Source organism: Manis javanica, chromosome 3 (genome assembly GCF_040802235.1).
Source record: "Manis javanica isolate MJ-LG chromosome 3, MJ_LKY, whole genome shotgun sequence".
Classification (NCBI taxonomy): Eukaryota; Metazoa; Chordata; class Mammalia; order Pholidota; family Manidae; genus Manis; species Manis javanica.
The window spans coordinates 45,255,001-45,268,209 of NC_133158.1; the positions used below are offsets into that span (position 1 = coordinate 45,255,001).

At 52.0% G+C, this 13,209-nt stretch overlaps 1 long non-coding RNA gene across 4 annotated transcripts in view; it reads left to right on the top strand.

Moving 5' to 3' along the window:
- The window catches only part of LOC108397585 (uncharacterized), a 173,347-nt gene that overhangs the window by 10,403 nt on the left and 149,735 nt on the right, over positions 1-13,209 (top strand). For 2 of the 4 annotated variants that reach the window (XR_012129124.1, XR_012129121.1), the window contains exon 1: positions 3,587-4,048. The exons of 1 other annotated variant lie outside the window; for it this stretch is intronic. This is a non-coding gene — a long non-coding RNA (uncharacterized lncRNA). Of the gene's footprint in view, positions 1-3,586; positions 4,049-11,561; positions 11,728-13,209 lie in introns of those variants that run through there. One more of the 4 variants, XR_012129123.1, reaches the window with a different exon arrangement.

Below are 13,209 nucleotides of genomic sequence, written 5' to 3' on the forward strand. Positions count from 1 at the left end.
ATCATCCATCCATCCATCCATCCATTTATTCATGTATTTACTTCCCCTCATTTTCCCCAAATATTGATGGGAATATGAAGACGAATAACACAAGGGTTCAGCCTTGAGAAACATATTTGTTTCCTCAGAGACATTCATGACTATGTGGTTATTATTAGGAGGAAATTCAAAAAAATATTTGAAAGTAGGGGAGTGGATACATGTCAATTAGAGTACCCCTTGATGGAATGTTTTACAGCCATAAAAATGTTGATTGTTAACAGTAGGTAATAATATGGGAGATGGTATGATATAAGGTGAGTGAAAAAATGTATATAACATTTGAAATAAATGCATTCAATGAAAAATGTCTGGAAGGAAATAGAAAAATGTGATCAGTGACTTGAGTGGTGAGAATAAGGGTTACCCCACCCCTCTTCATTCCCCAAGTTCTCGTAAATGAGCCCCTTCTCTTTGCACGTTCCATTCTTATTGAGCAGAATGCTTATGTTGAGTAGAATTTCTTCCTTGTTTTCCATGTTTTCTTTTGACCATTTGAATCTGTCAGAGGAATTAGCTCCGAATAACAGGAAAGATACACTTTCTTTCTATGGTTAAAAAAAAAGGATGTATGTATATATAAAATGAGTACATAAAATATTACAAATACACATATGCACATATATACTTATAAACATGTACACACATATATATTCTTTAAACTTTTTCCCAGATATTTTCTGTCTTGTTTCCGACCAGACTGAACCTGGGTGGGCTTTGCTGCTGGGTCTCCAAGGACCCCCTGTTGGGAGGCTGGATAGGTGCCCAGAGACTTCAAGCCAGTTGCTTGAAAGTGAGCGTCTCCTCTGTGGCCACACTGAAGACTCAGCACTCAAATTTCTTCCTCTGGGAGAAATTATTAAAAGGCCTGTTTATAAGCCTTAATGTGAACACGCCTATTTCCAGGGGGCAAAGCACACTTTCCTTGGCTGACATTCACTCATGGTGTTTATCTGGGCTTCAAATCCTCTGCAATTTAATATTCAGTGTCACAGTTTCCTCGTGGGCACTTTTCACCATGTGCCTCCTGAACCTCTTATTTTATCCGCTGTCAGTCCCTGGCTGGTGGTCCTGTGCATTGAATTACTTATCCTCTTTCCCTTCAGGAGTTCTTAGTGTAATGCAACAGGACATGTGTTGGTTGGCAGTCTCTGTGCAGAGTAAGATTTTGAAGGATCTAGACATGCTCCAAAGGGCATTTGTCTGTGGTTCTACTGCTTGGAAAAGACAGTGGCTTCTATGGCAACGGAGCCTGTGGTTCCCCTGCCGTGGGCTCAAACCTCGGCAGCCTCAGATCTGACCAGCGAGTTCCGAGGGCAGCTCTTCTAGGAGAGCAGGACCCCTTCAAGCACCCCCTAGCCCCTCTCCGTGGAGTGCTTTGGGGTCTCACAAGGGAACAGGCCTGGGGAGGCAGCCTGCTTCTTGATGGGGTCCACCGCCAGCCTTCCCTTGGGCTGGTGTTAATACTCAGCTTCTAAGCTTCTAAGCACAGCTCACAGTTACCGAGTCCTGACTCAGGCTGAAAAAGGGGGTCAGTGCTTTACCCAAATCATCTCCTTTAATCTGAGCAAGCACAACAGTCACCCACAGTCACCTGGGAAGGTATGGAGCCTGGCTGCCAGGTCTGTCTGGCTCCTGGATCTTCACCCTACCCCTGTGTGCCGGAGTCCCTGTCGCCCACTGTGCTCCACAGGGCAAAGGACCCCTACATCTAGAGTTAATATGTGGCTGGGTTTATTTAGAGATAAATGCTAAGGAAGAAAATAAGCAGCAGAAAATTGCCTGCTAGAGAAGCTCTGGTGGTCAACGTATCAGGCTTCAGCTTGGGCTGGAAAGAAGAATTGGGGCCACGGGAACCCCTCAGGGGTCAACGTGAGACAAGCCTCTTCCGGCAGGGAGCTCCGAGCTCGGGAAAACTTCAACAGGAAACAGATTTAAAACATGCAACTCCTTTAAGCTTGCGATGACTCGATGAAGGAGGATTAGAACTTGGCCTCACCCTTGAAAGAGGAGGTAACTGAGGACCCCATCAGGAGGCCGTTTTGTGGTTCTGTGTGAGATTGTGAGTCCTCGGCCTTCTAGGCTGCGTGACAGTGGAGCTTATGGGTCTCTTCAGTTAAAGCTTGTGCCGTCTTGCTCTGACCTGCGGTCACACTGGGATCCTGTGACAGCCCTTGCAGCACTTCTGTTCCCCCTCCTAGGCCAGTGAAGAAATCTATGTCACGGTTGGCAGCAGATGACATTGCATTTTTTTGGTAAATAGGTTTCTGCCGTTCTATTTTTGAATCATGTTGAGACATTAGAAACTAATAGACCAGACGTGGTCCTCTTCATGTGTAAAATTCATGATTCATACCCAAAGCTTTCAGAAGGCCCAAATCCTTACGGGGCCCAGAAAACACAGACCCGTGATTCCTGCCATCTGCTGTTCACTGTGACTTGCTGTCGGGAGGCTGTGGGGCTTAGTGGGCAGACACACCCTTGGACCCCATCCTGCCATTGATGCCACACATCGCCTGGCACCGACACCCACTTACATTCTGTGGACGTTTTGGGAAAGAAAACAAAGAAAACAATGACAAGCCATGGGTTTCCAAAATTCTTAGTGGGCACAATTTGTCAAACAATGAAGCCAGCCTACATTCTTCACTTTTAATTTACTCATGCTTGAACTGACGTACTTCTAATACCAGGAAAAGGGGAACTTGTGTTCCTTGGTATCCCCGAAGAGGAAGTGGAACAAACGAACAAAACAATTCCATTCAAGAAAAAAACCCCAAAACTGCTCATAGAAATATGACTTGTGCCTACAGATTACCAGGCTTTTAAAATAAGAATGGTGCTCACGGGCAATTCTGAGAAGGCCTTTTAAGAATGAAACGAGGAAATGAGGCGTCATCCTGGGTTCCTTGGATGTCAGGTTTGCCTTGGTCTTTGTGTTTGAAGATGACCCCTGCCAAGGGGATTCTCCACGGCCCATGGCTGGAAACCTGCCCAGTGGCCTTCAGAAAAAGCTGGGTTGGCTCACGAGCAGTTTGCCTCATCCACGCCTGCAAATGAGGTCGGGGCTTTGTGTATTCAGTTTAATTCAAGACAGGCAGCCTGGCGTTTCTGTCGCTCTCTGCTCCTTCCAAAACAGGTCCACCCTTCCTTTCCATGGGCCTCCTCAACTGGACGTGGCCCTCCTCACCCGGGAAACAGGAATTCCTAAGTGTATGTTGGCCGGTTTCTACGGGGGAGACGAGGAGAGGAATCTCTTGTCACTTCCTCCTTCCCTTGATAACTCCTGAGAATTTTTCTCAGATACCAGGAAGGTTGGTTCATTCATTCATTGTCTCAGTGGCAGGTAGTGGGGAGAAGCCAGTGTGGCTGCCCCGTTGGGGGGCCCCATCTCCCTGACAGTCCATCTCTCATTTGGAGTTGGTTGTGGGGGGTGCAGATAGTGGGAATCTCTGCAAAAAGGCCCTCTTCCCACAGGGCTCGGTCATCTGGTCTCCTGGCTACAGGGAGATCTGAGCCTGGGCCTCTGGCTCTCCCCAGGGTGAGCTGTTCTTAACTACAGGTGCAGAGCCAGGTCTGTGGGCATGGAGGGGACAGATGGCATCTTCACTTTTCCTGAAGTCAAGTTCCCATCACTCCATGGGGCAGCTCCCCAGGGACTTCCCTCTGTGTGGCGCTGGTGCAGACACCTATATGCAGCGCCTGCACCCTTCACTCCTTCCAAATGCTGGGTGTTAGCAGACTCGCTGTTGTCACATGTAAAAGGCTGTGTCCAATGGGCACATCGGTTTTTATGCCAGAAACTTAAGAACTGCTTTGATGGCACGCTGTGTTTCAGCATCACGAGTATTTTGTATCCTGTGTGTTTTCCTCCATGTACTCACTTGGAAGCTTCCTCCGGGGAAGCGGTCCCCGGGGCCACACGAGGTCAGGCGCCCTGGCACAGATCTCCTTCCTTTGGCCGCAGCACCTAGCACTTGGCTCTTCTCGCAGAAACTGGGGGTGTCAGGTGAGAGGTGAGCCGATGTCTCACAGGCATTGGTACCAAGTAGGGACACTGCCCCTGCCGAGGGGGGCCGGAGACCCGGTCAGCGTGGGCCCAGGCAGCGAGGGGCTGGTGCCCTGGGATCAGGGGATAGTCCGGTTATGGGCTTGGCTTTGGCTTGGGAAGACACCCCTCCAGTGCGCTGGCCTTCCCACCAGGGCTGGGTTTCTAAATCTCTGAGCCATCTCTGGAGAACAGGGGGTCAGCAAAATGAATGGAACATCTTTCCCCTATAACTTTGTTTAAAGAGAGTGATTTTGTTAAGAAGTGTTGATGTTTGATCATTGCAGAAAGTTGCTCAATGTAAGGGGAAAACATTAATGTTACCCTTGGCAGCACAAGGATGCTGCTAAGGATTTGGGGTTGACCTTTCCACCCTCAAAGGGACCCCAGTATGCATACCATTTGTAGCTCACTTCCTTCGGGACTACGAGTCTGCGATGAACATCTTCCCCTGTTAAGATGTTTTGTTCAATATGACTTATTTTGTCTTATGAAGAATTAAATTTTATCCCCAATGTAGCTCCTCGACATCCTGCTGTTCACACAGCGATTCTTTACTCTTATACATGATGCTCATCTTGTGCCCATGATGCTGAATTTATTTAGTTCAGGAGGAGATTTGTGTCTGCTAATCTGCAAAGGAGGCATTTGTTTCTTACGGCAATACTGTGCTGTGGAAGTTACCCTTGTAAGTAACCCGCTGGGTAGTTGCCCACTCATGCACGAATTCAGCCTGTGTTCACCATCCCCCTGTGGCCCGGGAACCGGCTGGATGCCTGGGGAGCTGCCCTCCTGTGGTCCACCCTGGGCGGTGTGGAAGTGCGGAGGGAGGGCCAGAGTGGGCCCCAGCTGCGAGGAGGGAAGGAAGGGAGAGGGCGTCTGTGTGAGCCAAGCTGTGTGTGGATCCGTGAGTCAACTTCCTGAAAAGGTTGGGTGTGGTGAGTGTAGTGCGGAGTACAGAAAGTTCTAGAACCCAAGGCACTTGGGCCAGGTTTTGTATCTGATTAAGAGCTAAGACCTCAAACTACCTGACCACAAGTGGCCTTTTACTGAGCACCTACTTTTTCCTGAGTCTGGTCTGTTTTAAGGATCAAAATAGCTCTGCTTGGTAAAAATGCTAAGGAACTTATTTCAGTATAAAACAGGGAGCATTGTTGTTAAAAAGGGGGTGAAAATCTAGTCCATGTTGTAGGGAACTTGCCTTTCTTTAATAAAAGCAGTGTCACCTCTGGGTTTCTGCCCCAGGTGGGATATCCACCTGGAAGGAGCCCCTTCTGGAGGTTTCCTTGCCCCCGGACGCCCGCCGAGTAGTCCTGACACCTCCACCCTGACCGCAGGGACCTCTTTCACTCAGCTTGGGCTGGAGATCCCTGAGACCAGGCCAGGGACCCAGGGTCTGTGAACCACCCTGCCCATGTGGCACAACCTGGGAGCAGGAGCCTTGGGGTGTCATTTGTCTGGGGGAGTCCCTGGTCTCCTCTGCCACGAAGGGCCCAGTGTGCCAGCCTCCAGGCAGGTGTGTGAGCTCGAGGCCAGTCAGGGTCCCCCTCGAGGCACTGTGTCCCCTGAGGAGATAGATGTGTGGGAATCCTAACCCCCAGTACCTTAAATGAGACGTGAATTGGAGTAGGGTCTTTGCAGAGATAATCAAGTTACAGAGAGGTCACGAGGGTGGGTCCTGATCCCATAGGACCATGTCCTTATGGAAAGGAATTCAGGACGCACACACACACACAGGGAGATGCCGTGTGAATATGCAGGCAGAGGCCGGGGTGATGCATCTACAAGCCAATGAATGCCAAGGAGGGCCAGCAAGCCCCCTGCCCAGCAAAGTGGGGGAGAGGCCTGGGGCGGAGCTCCCTCCACAGCACCACGCAGAATCAGCCCCGCTGATGCTTTGATCTTGGACTTCCAGCCTCCAGACTGTGAGACAGTGAATTTCTGTTGTTTAAGCTGCCCTGTCCGTGGGACTTTGTTTGGTGGCTGGGGTTCATGCCTGCATTTTCCCTCCTGGAAGCATGATTAGATCTGCTTTCTTGGGATGTCTGGTTTGTGCTCAGGCATCACTCATTTGGGGCATCTCAGTAGACAAAGAAAAGCCTGCAAAAGCCAGCCAACCATCCAACAACAAAAGCCAAAGAAATAAGGACTTGACTCCTGGGTCCAGGTTCCCCCAGGGGAAGTGGCTGGTGGTGGGGCTTCCCCTCTGGTTGTTAAGACTGACCAGCTCATATTGCGGGGAGTGACGTGATATGGGCGAATGTTGTAACCACAATGTTGTTCATATGAAACCTTCATAAGCTTAAATATCAATGACACTTTAATAAAAAATAAATATATAAGATAAATTGATGGACTCAGCAAAGTCTATTGTCTTCTCCAATGCAGGTGGGTATTCTCTTAAAAAAAAAAAAGATTGCTCAGCTCAGCAAAAGCTGCAGGAATTCGGCAAAGAAAGCCCTGGCCTGCCCAGGTGTGTTTGCTGGGCTATTATTTATAGGCCCAGTCACTGGTGTCCACTATGTGGACACTGTAGTGTTGCTTTCAAAAGACCTTGTGTTTCTGGCAGTGGTTCTTAACCCTGGCTGCACATTAGAATCACCTGGGGAGCTTCCTAAGAAAATGCCTGCAGCAGAGCCCCACACAGGGCCATGGAATCAGAGTCTCTGGGGGCCCGATTCAGGGATGCTAGTGTACAGCCAGGCCTGGGGCCGCTGGTCCAGGGGACATGGGCAGAGCGTTCCAGATCCAGCCAGTGAGCCAGCCTCCCCTGGCTCATCTTCAGGGACACGGGAGCCTCCAGGCACTGGGTGTTGCGGTCAGTCCCGACACCTCTGTGGCTCTGTCTTTGCCGTAACTGAGAATCTCCTGGCAGATTCAGTCCCTGGGGCTGCAGGAACAAAGCACCCTATCTGAACACCAGTGACTCATTCTCGCACATCTTGGGAGGCCGGAATCAAGATGTCCACCTGGCTGGTTCCTTCTGGGCTCTGAGGGACAATGAGTTCCATGCCCGTCTCCCAGCTTCTGACGGTTCCCACAGTCCTTGGTGGCCTTGGCTTGTGGACACTTGACTCCCGTCTCTGCCTCCCTCTTCCTGTGCCCTCCCCTTGTGTCTTGTGCTGTCTCCCTCTCTGTCTCATGCGAGGACACTAGTGATTGGCCGTAAGCCCACCCTAATGCAGGGCGGTCTCATGGAGAAAGCCCTGCGCTGATGACATCTGCAAAGGCCAGATTCCCAGTGAGATCACGGTCTGAGATGCCAGGTGGACTTGCCTTCTGGGGGGCGTCCCCATCCAAGCCATGGTGCTGGAGGGCTTTAAACACTCCTGGTGTCCAGGCTCACCCGGTCAGTCATGCCAGAACCCCCGGCGCGGGGCCACAGACCTGGCGAGTCTTCAGAGCTCCTGGCTGCAAATCAAAGGGAGCCTTTGCGTTTTCAGTTGCCTTTTATACGACTGAAAAATCCAGCTGGAGGAGGTCTCAGTGGGGATCCATCTGGTGGAGGGTTTGGGCAATTTCTAGACTCGCGGGGTGCCTGCTCAGCCTGGGCTGGTGGCTGTACTTGTGTGTGCGGTGGATGAGCAGCTGTGGGTGCCCCGGCCCTGGCTCTGGCTGTCATGTTTTTGCCGGCCTTTCCATGCCTGGACGGCCTCAGCTGTGTTGGGGTGCTGTTCGTGGTAATGGCAGTGCTGCAGCTTTGTAACTCACACCTCTGGGGCTCCCATGAAGGCCTGGGACAAAGGGCTTCTTCAGCCCTCAGTCAGTTTTCTTGAGCTTGTCGGCTGTGTTCCCACTGAGTGCCTCGGGTCCACAAAGGGGTATTCAGCGCTCCCTGCAGTCTTGATTAATTGCAGACCTCAGGACAGTGGGCCTGTGGGCCTGAGAGCATGTCTGGTTTCCATTCTGCCACAGGCTGCACGCCCTCCATCTGGGGGCCCTGCTGGCACCCCCAGGTGGCTCAGTCCCCAGCTGGCTCCTCAGGGGGCAGAATCAGGGTGACTTTGAGCCTCAGATGTTAGCTCCGGAATCTGTTCCCAAGGCTGGTGGCATTAAGCTTTCAGTTCTGGACCTGGTTCTCTTTTAGGCAAAGGGGATGAGGACCTAGTGGAGGCCTGCAGGGAGAGGGCCTGGGCCATGGGGTGCAAGCCTCTGCTTAAAGATGGGACAAAGAGTGTTTGAGAGCACAGACCTTGGCGCTGGTGTGGGGTCAAACACCAGCTTTGTCATGACAAGCTGTGGGGCCTACAGCCCTTTCTTAACCTCTCTGTGCCTTACTTGACCTCTCGTAATATGGCTATGAGCACAGTCCCTACCTCAGGGGTGACTGCATGTGACTTCCTGAGCTCCTGTCCTAGGAGATACTGCCGTCACTGTGACCTTACAGAAGCCGTGGCTCCGCCTGAGAGGCACTGAGTTTGAGAGGTAGGGTTTGATCGTCACAGACCGTGTAAAGGAAATGACATTCTCTATTCGTGCCTCTGCAAGGACAGGAGGGGTTCCCAGCTGCTCACTCGTAACTCCCCCTTCACCTTCTCCAGAGCACTGTGGCTTTCTCTCTCTCCACTGCCTTCTCCTGACTGCCCTTCCTGTGCCCAGAGCTCTTCCACCCATCCCACTTCTCCTGCATCCCCAAGCTCAAAGCCTCCCAGGGCAGGACAGGCTGCTGGGCAGCTGCAGGGGTGACCCGGGTGTGCAAAGCTGACCCTTCAGAGTGGGCCAGAGGAGGGGGGTGGCTGAGGTCTCTGTGCATTAGCAGTTATATTAGTGTATTAATAAGTGTGGTGGTGGGGGTGGGAGTGCGGCTGGAGCTTGAACACGGGTGTGTGGATGCCCGAGCCACCTCTTCTGCATAAACAGCGAGTGTGCAGCACCTGTTCCTAGTCCGACTGGGAGGCATGGTTCCCAGGGCTATGCTCCCGTCCTGTCTTTGTGAAGGACCCAAGGCTTCCTCCTAGGCCTTCGGGCAAATGCCCAGTTGCACTGGGGCTGTTCTGTGGGTGTGTGTGTATAAATCCAGAGCTGTCCATGCAGCATGAGTGATGTGTGGTTTCTTGCTTTTTGTGCTGAGGCTGCTGTGCTGTCCCCCAGCAAACAGCTTCCGCTGGAGCACCTTCATGGCAGCTCTCTTGGGTGCTGAGCGATTTGAGGAAAGGAAACAAAATGATAAATGCGTATCATCCCTGCCCTCCACAGACGGGCATTTTCAGTCGGGAAATAAGACAGAAGCTCAAGAGGCCTGAACGTGCCCAATCAAAAGGCAGCTGAGTCATCGTAAGTGGAGAGCAGGCAGGTCAGAGAAGGGCCAGAAGCTCGTCCTGGGTGAGGGTTTTGAAGCAGGGGCCTGAGCAGGGTTTTGAAGGTGAGGCGGGATGGGTTGCAGGATAGAAATGGTGGTGGCGAAGTCTTGGGGGCTCCACGGGCTAGGTGATCATCAATGAACCAGTGGGCTGGCACCAGAAATGCAAGTGTCCAGCTCAACTTGAAGGGGCCCATCGAGGGGCCCTGATTTTGTTGGGAGCCATCGCTAGAGGTGGCCATGCATATGCGTGCAGGAGCCCTGGGGTATTTGTTCTATGCTTTAAACTAGTAGAGGAAGCACAGTCCATGCTGAATGGACACTGTGCTCCAGGGACTCTGAAGTCCCTGGCTAGTCTCTCGAAGTACAAGGCTAGTCAGGGTTTCGGGCAGTTTGGAGCAAAACAGGCCAAACTGGAGCCTGCAAGGAGTTTGAATGACAGCAGTGGGTGGGCAGACTCCCTCCTGCAAGCCCAGCTGCCCAGGCTGTGCTCTGTTCCTGGGAGCAGGGAGGGGCGGGGGGCTCCCTCTGGAGTCACCAAGACAGGGACAAGGTCGTGGTCTCCCCTGCGGTTCTTACACCTGAGCTAATAAGCATCACCTGGAGGGGAGCCCCACTCCCAGAGTTCCTGACTCAGCAGCTCGGAGGCGGGGCCCAAGCATCTGCCTGCCTAACAAGCTCCAAGGTGGTGCGATGCTGATCTGGGGACTGCACTCTGAGAAACACATATCCAGGGTGGGGCCCCAAACTTTGGATGCCTGAGGGTCATCAGGCCTAGCCTCTGGAGACTTGGACTCAGTAAGCGTGCCATGTATTGGGGTGAAGGGATGCATCTGGACAACATCCCTGAGGGTTCTGAGATGTGAGAGCCACACATTTGGACAGGGTACCTGGGGCTGCAGCTCCCCAGGTCCCCACACTGGAGGGCTGGATTCTGGAGCTCTTGGCAGAGACCCAAACCTGCATCCTTAACATGTACCCTGTGACTCTTACACGGGGCCAGAGGACACCAGCCAGACTGGGGAGAGAGGGTGGGAGTGGGGGCTCCTCCTGCACTGGGGAAGAAGTGTCTGCAGCCGCTTGGTGAAGCCCTGGTTGTGTGCCAACTCCAGGCTTGCCAGGCCTGCCATGGCAGCGGCACAGCTAGTGCACAGGCCTGGTAAGTGCCCGATTGTCCATGGTGCTGTGCTTGGCACTTCCAAGCTGCCACACCACTGGGTATTCTCAACCGCAGAAACACCCAGCAATTGTGAGGAAAATTTGGACCTCGCTCAAGCTCACCAGGGCTGGGACCTGGACCTCACAGGATCCTCTGCCCCCTCCCCACCTCCAACTCTGGCTGCTCTTGGTGGTTGCCGTGCTTAGAGGCTCAAGCAAGCCTGACTGCAGCATTTTTGATCTTTACTTCCCATCTCCCAAGAAGCAGAAATGCTGTCCAATAGCTAATGATAAACAGATGCTTATGCAAATACATGCTCCCGAGTTCTCATTCATCTTGCATGAAGGAGGCTTATGCAACCTGCCGCAGGGAGCCATGTCCTCCCCCCGACCCTGCACACCCGGGAGCTGGGTGGATGCTAAATACAGGCGCTTGCAAAACAGTGTGCACTTTCCACAGGACCTGGTGTCCTATGCAAAGATGTTCCAGCTCCCTCGGCCAGGCAATGCTATGACTACTGCTTCAGGGAGATTCCCCCAGGGAAGTCCCAGAGACCAGAGGAGGTCAGAGGGCAGGAGAAGGCAAGGGATAGCTTTTCCTGCTGGGAGTGTGGAGCCTGTGCTCTCTCTCCTACGCAGAACCAAGGGGTGTGGGAAGCTGGCTCACTGGGAGGTTGGCCATCACCAGGCTGCCAGCCCGGCCCTGCCCAGTGACAGGGGCTGGAAGTGGGCACTGCCCCACCCTAGGTATCAGATTTTAAGGTGGAACCTACTTGGAGAAGCAGGAGGAATCTAAGGGCACTAGGGGGTCAGGAAATGAAAATGCTTTCTGACCTTTTACCTGCATTTTTACAGATATCCTGGAGCAAGTGGGTAGACAGCAGGATGCCTCCCTCACCATTATTTTCATTATTTGCTATTTGCCCTTGTGTGGCCTTCCTGCATCCTCAACAATGGCACCTGAATGGCAGATTGGGAGATACTGCTGTGCTTTGAGAAACCAAGGGGCCCTCAGGCCACTAGGCAAGTGCACACCCGTCCTAAGGATCCTTGTCACATGGTGTCCCTCCCGCCTAAGTCCAGCCTGCAGGTGCATGAGCTTCGGTCTGCAGGCTGAGGCGGGAGGTTGCCTTCTACTGCTGGCAGGTGGATTGAGTGACATGGGTCAAGACACTACATTTCTGTGAGTTTCAGTTTCTTTATTTAAAAAATGCCCGAATATCCAACTTGCCAGCCTTGCAGGTGTGGGGTTCTTGTGCAATGGCTTGTGCACTGTCTGCTCATGGTTATGTGAGGGTAACCGTCACCATCAGCCACCTCTGCTCTGCAGAGAGACTTTGAATCAGTTTAGCTATTGCAAAACATGAGTATGGCTGAGATCGATGCCCAGGAAGCAGCCATTTCCTGAGAGCAGCCTTCCCTGGTCTGTGTTCATGGGGCTCACATGTGGCGGGCAGCCTGGATTGGCATCCCCTGTGTGTGTCCTCAGCAGTGTGAGCCGATGTTCTGGTTAGAGCAGAGGGTCCTCCCTCTCTGGGGGCCATGACCTCTGTGGCAAAGCCTATGGGACCCCTTGTTAGGATAACTGTTTTAAATGTATAAAACAAACCCCTCTGGGTTGCAAAAGAAATCAATTACACCGATACACAGGTATCAAATAAAAACTGTCTTTTTAAAATGCATTTTGTTATAAGACCTATCAGCAGTTCTGATAGCAACTCATTTCAGATAGCAATGAGCAATCAACATATTCTGAGCTCTCTGGAACAAATGCAATGTCACATCAAAGTATCTGTGATTTCCAACCCGTGACCAGGTCCCAGGTCTGTCCCTGATGTTTGTGGTGTTCATTCATGATAGAAGGAAGGGCTCAGTTTCAGTTGGAGATGAGTGAATACAAAAATGTCATTATTTTCCCATACAATTTCAAGACTCCCCTGAATTTTGTCATTGGATACTTTGGAGGGGGGGTCTTGTGAATTCCTGGTGAAGAGCCCACAAATTAGAGCTTATTTACCAGAATGCCTGCCTGGCTTCCCACAGCTGTTCTCCCACCTCCCTCTCTCCCTCCCTCCTTCCCCCCTTTCTTGCTTCTGCCCTCACCACTATCTTCCCAGCCTTAGCATGGTACCCAGGGCACAATAGTCCTTGATAAATATTTCTGGAAAGAATGAATGAATGAATTCCTTCAATTCCAGGCATGAAAGGGAGCCTCTATTAAAGAGCTGAGTCCTGTGCAAGGTGTTGCTAAAAATGACACCCCCCCACGAAAAGTCCCTTTCCTCTAGGAACCTCACCTTGTTGGGGGGACGTGCCCCCAGTGTGTGTGTGTGCTGAGGCTGGGTGAGCAGTGTGGGCTGTGTGTTTCTGCTCGGCCTTCCAGGGCCCTCCAGACAGCTGGGACTCTGGACTGTGCCCAGGGTGGCCGAGTTCCCTTCCTGGAGGCTTGCCACTTGCTGTTGCTTCCACTCTGCAATGTTTCTGGCCTGCGAACTTGGTAAGACTGGGGTTTGCTTCAGTTCTTTGATCAATCACAGCCTGCTGGCTTCCAGGACAAATCCTCAGAGCTCATGGCTTCCTACCTGGGACTTTGAAGCATACTCTCAAAGTCCTGTTTCCATAAAAGCTTACATATGCAGAAAGAGGCTTTTCCACTCAAGACCTC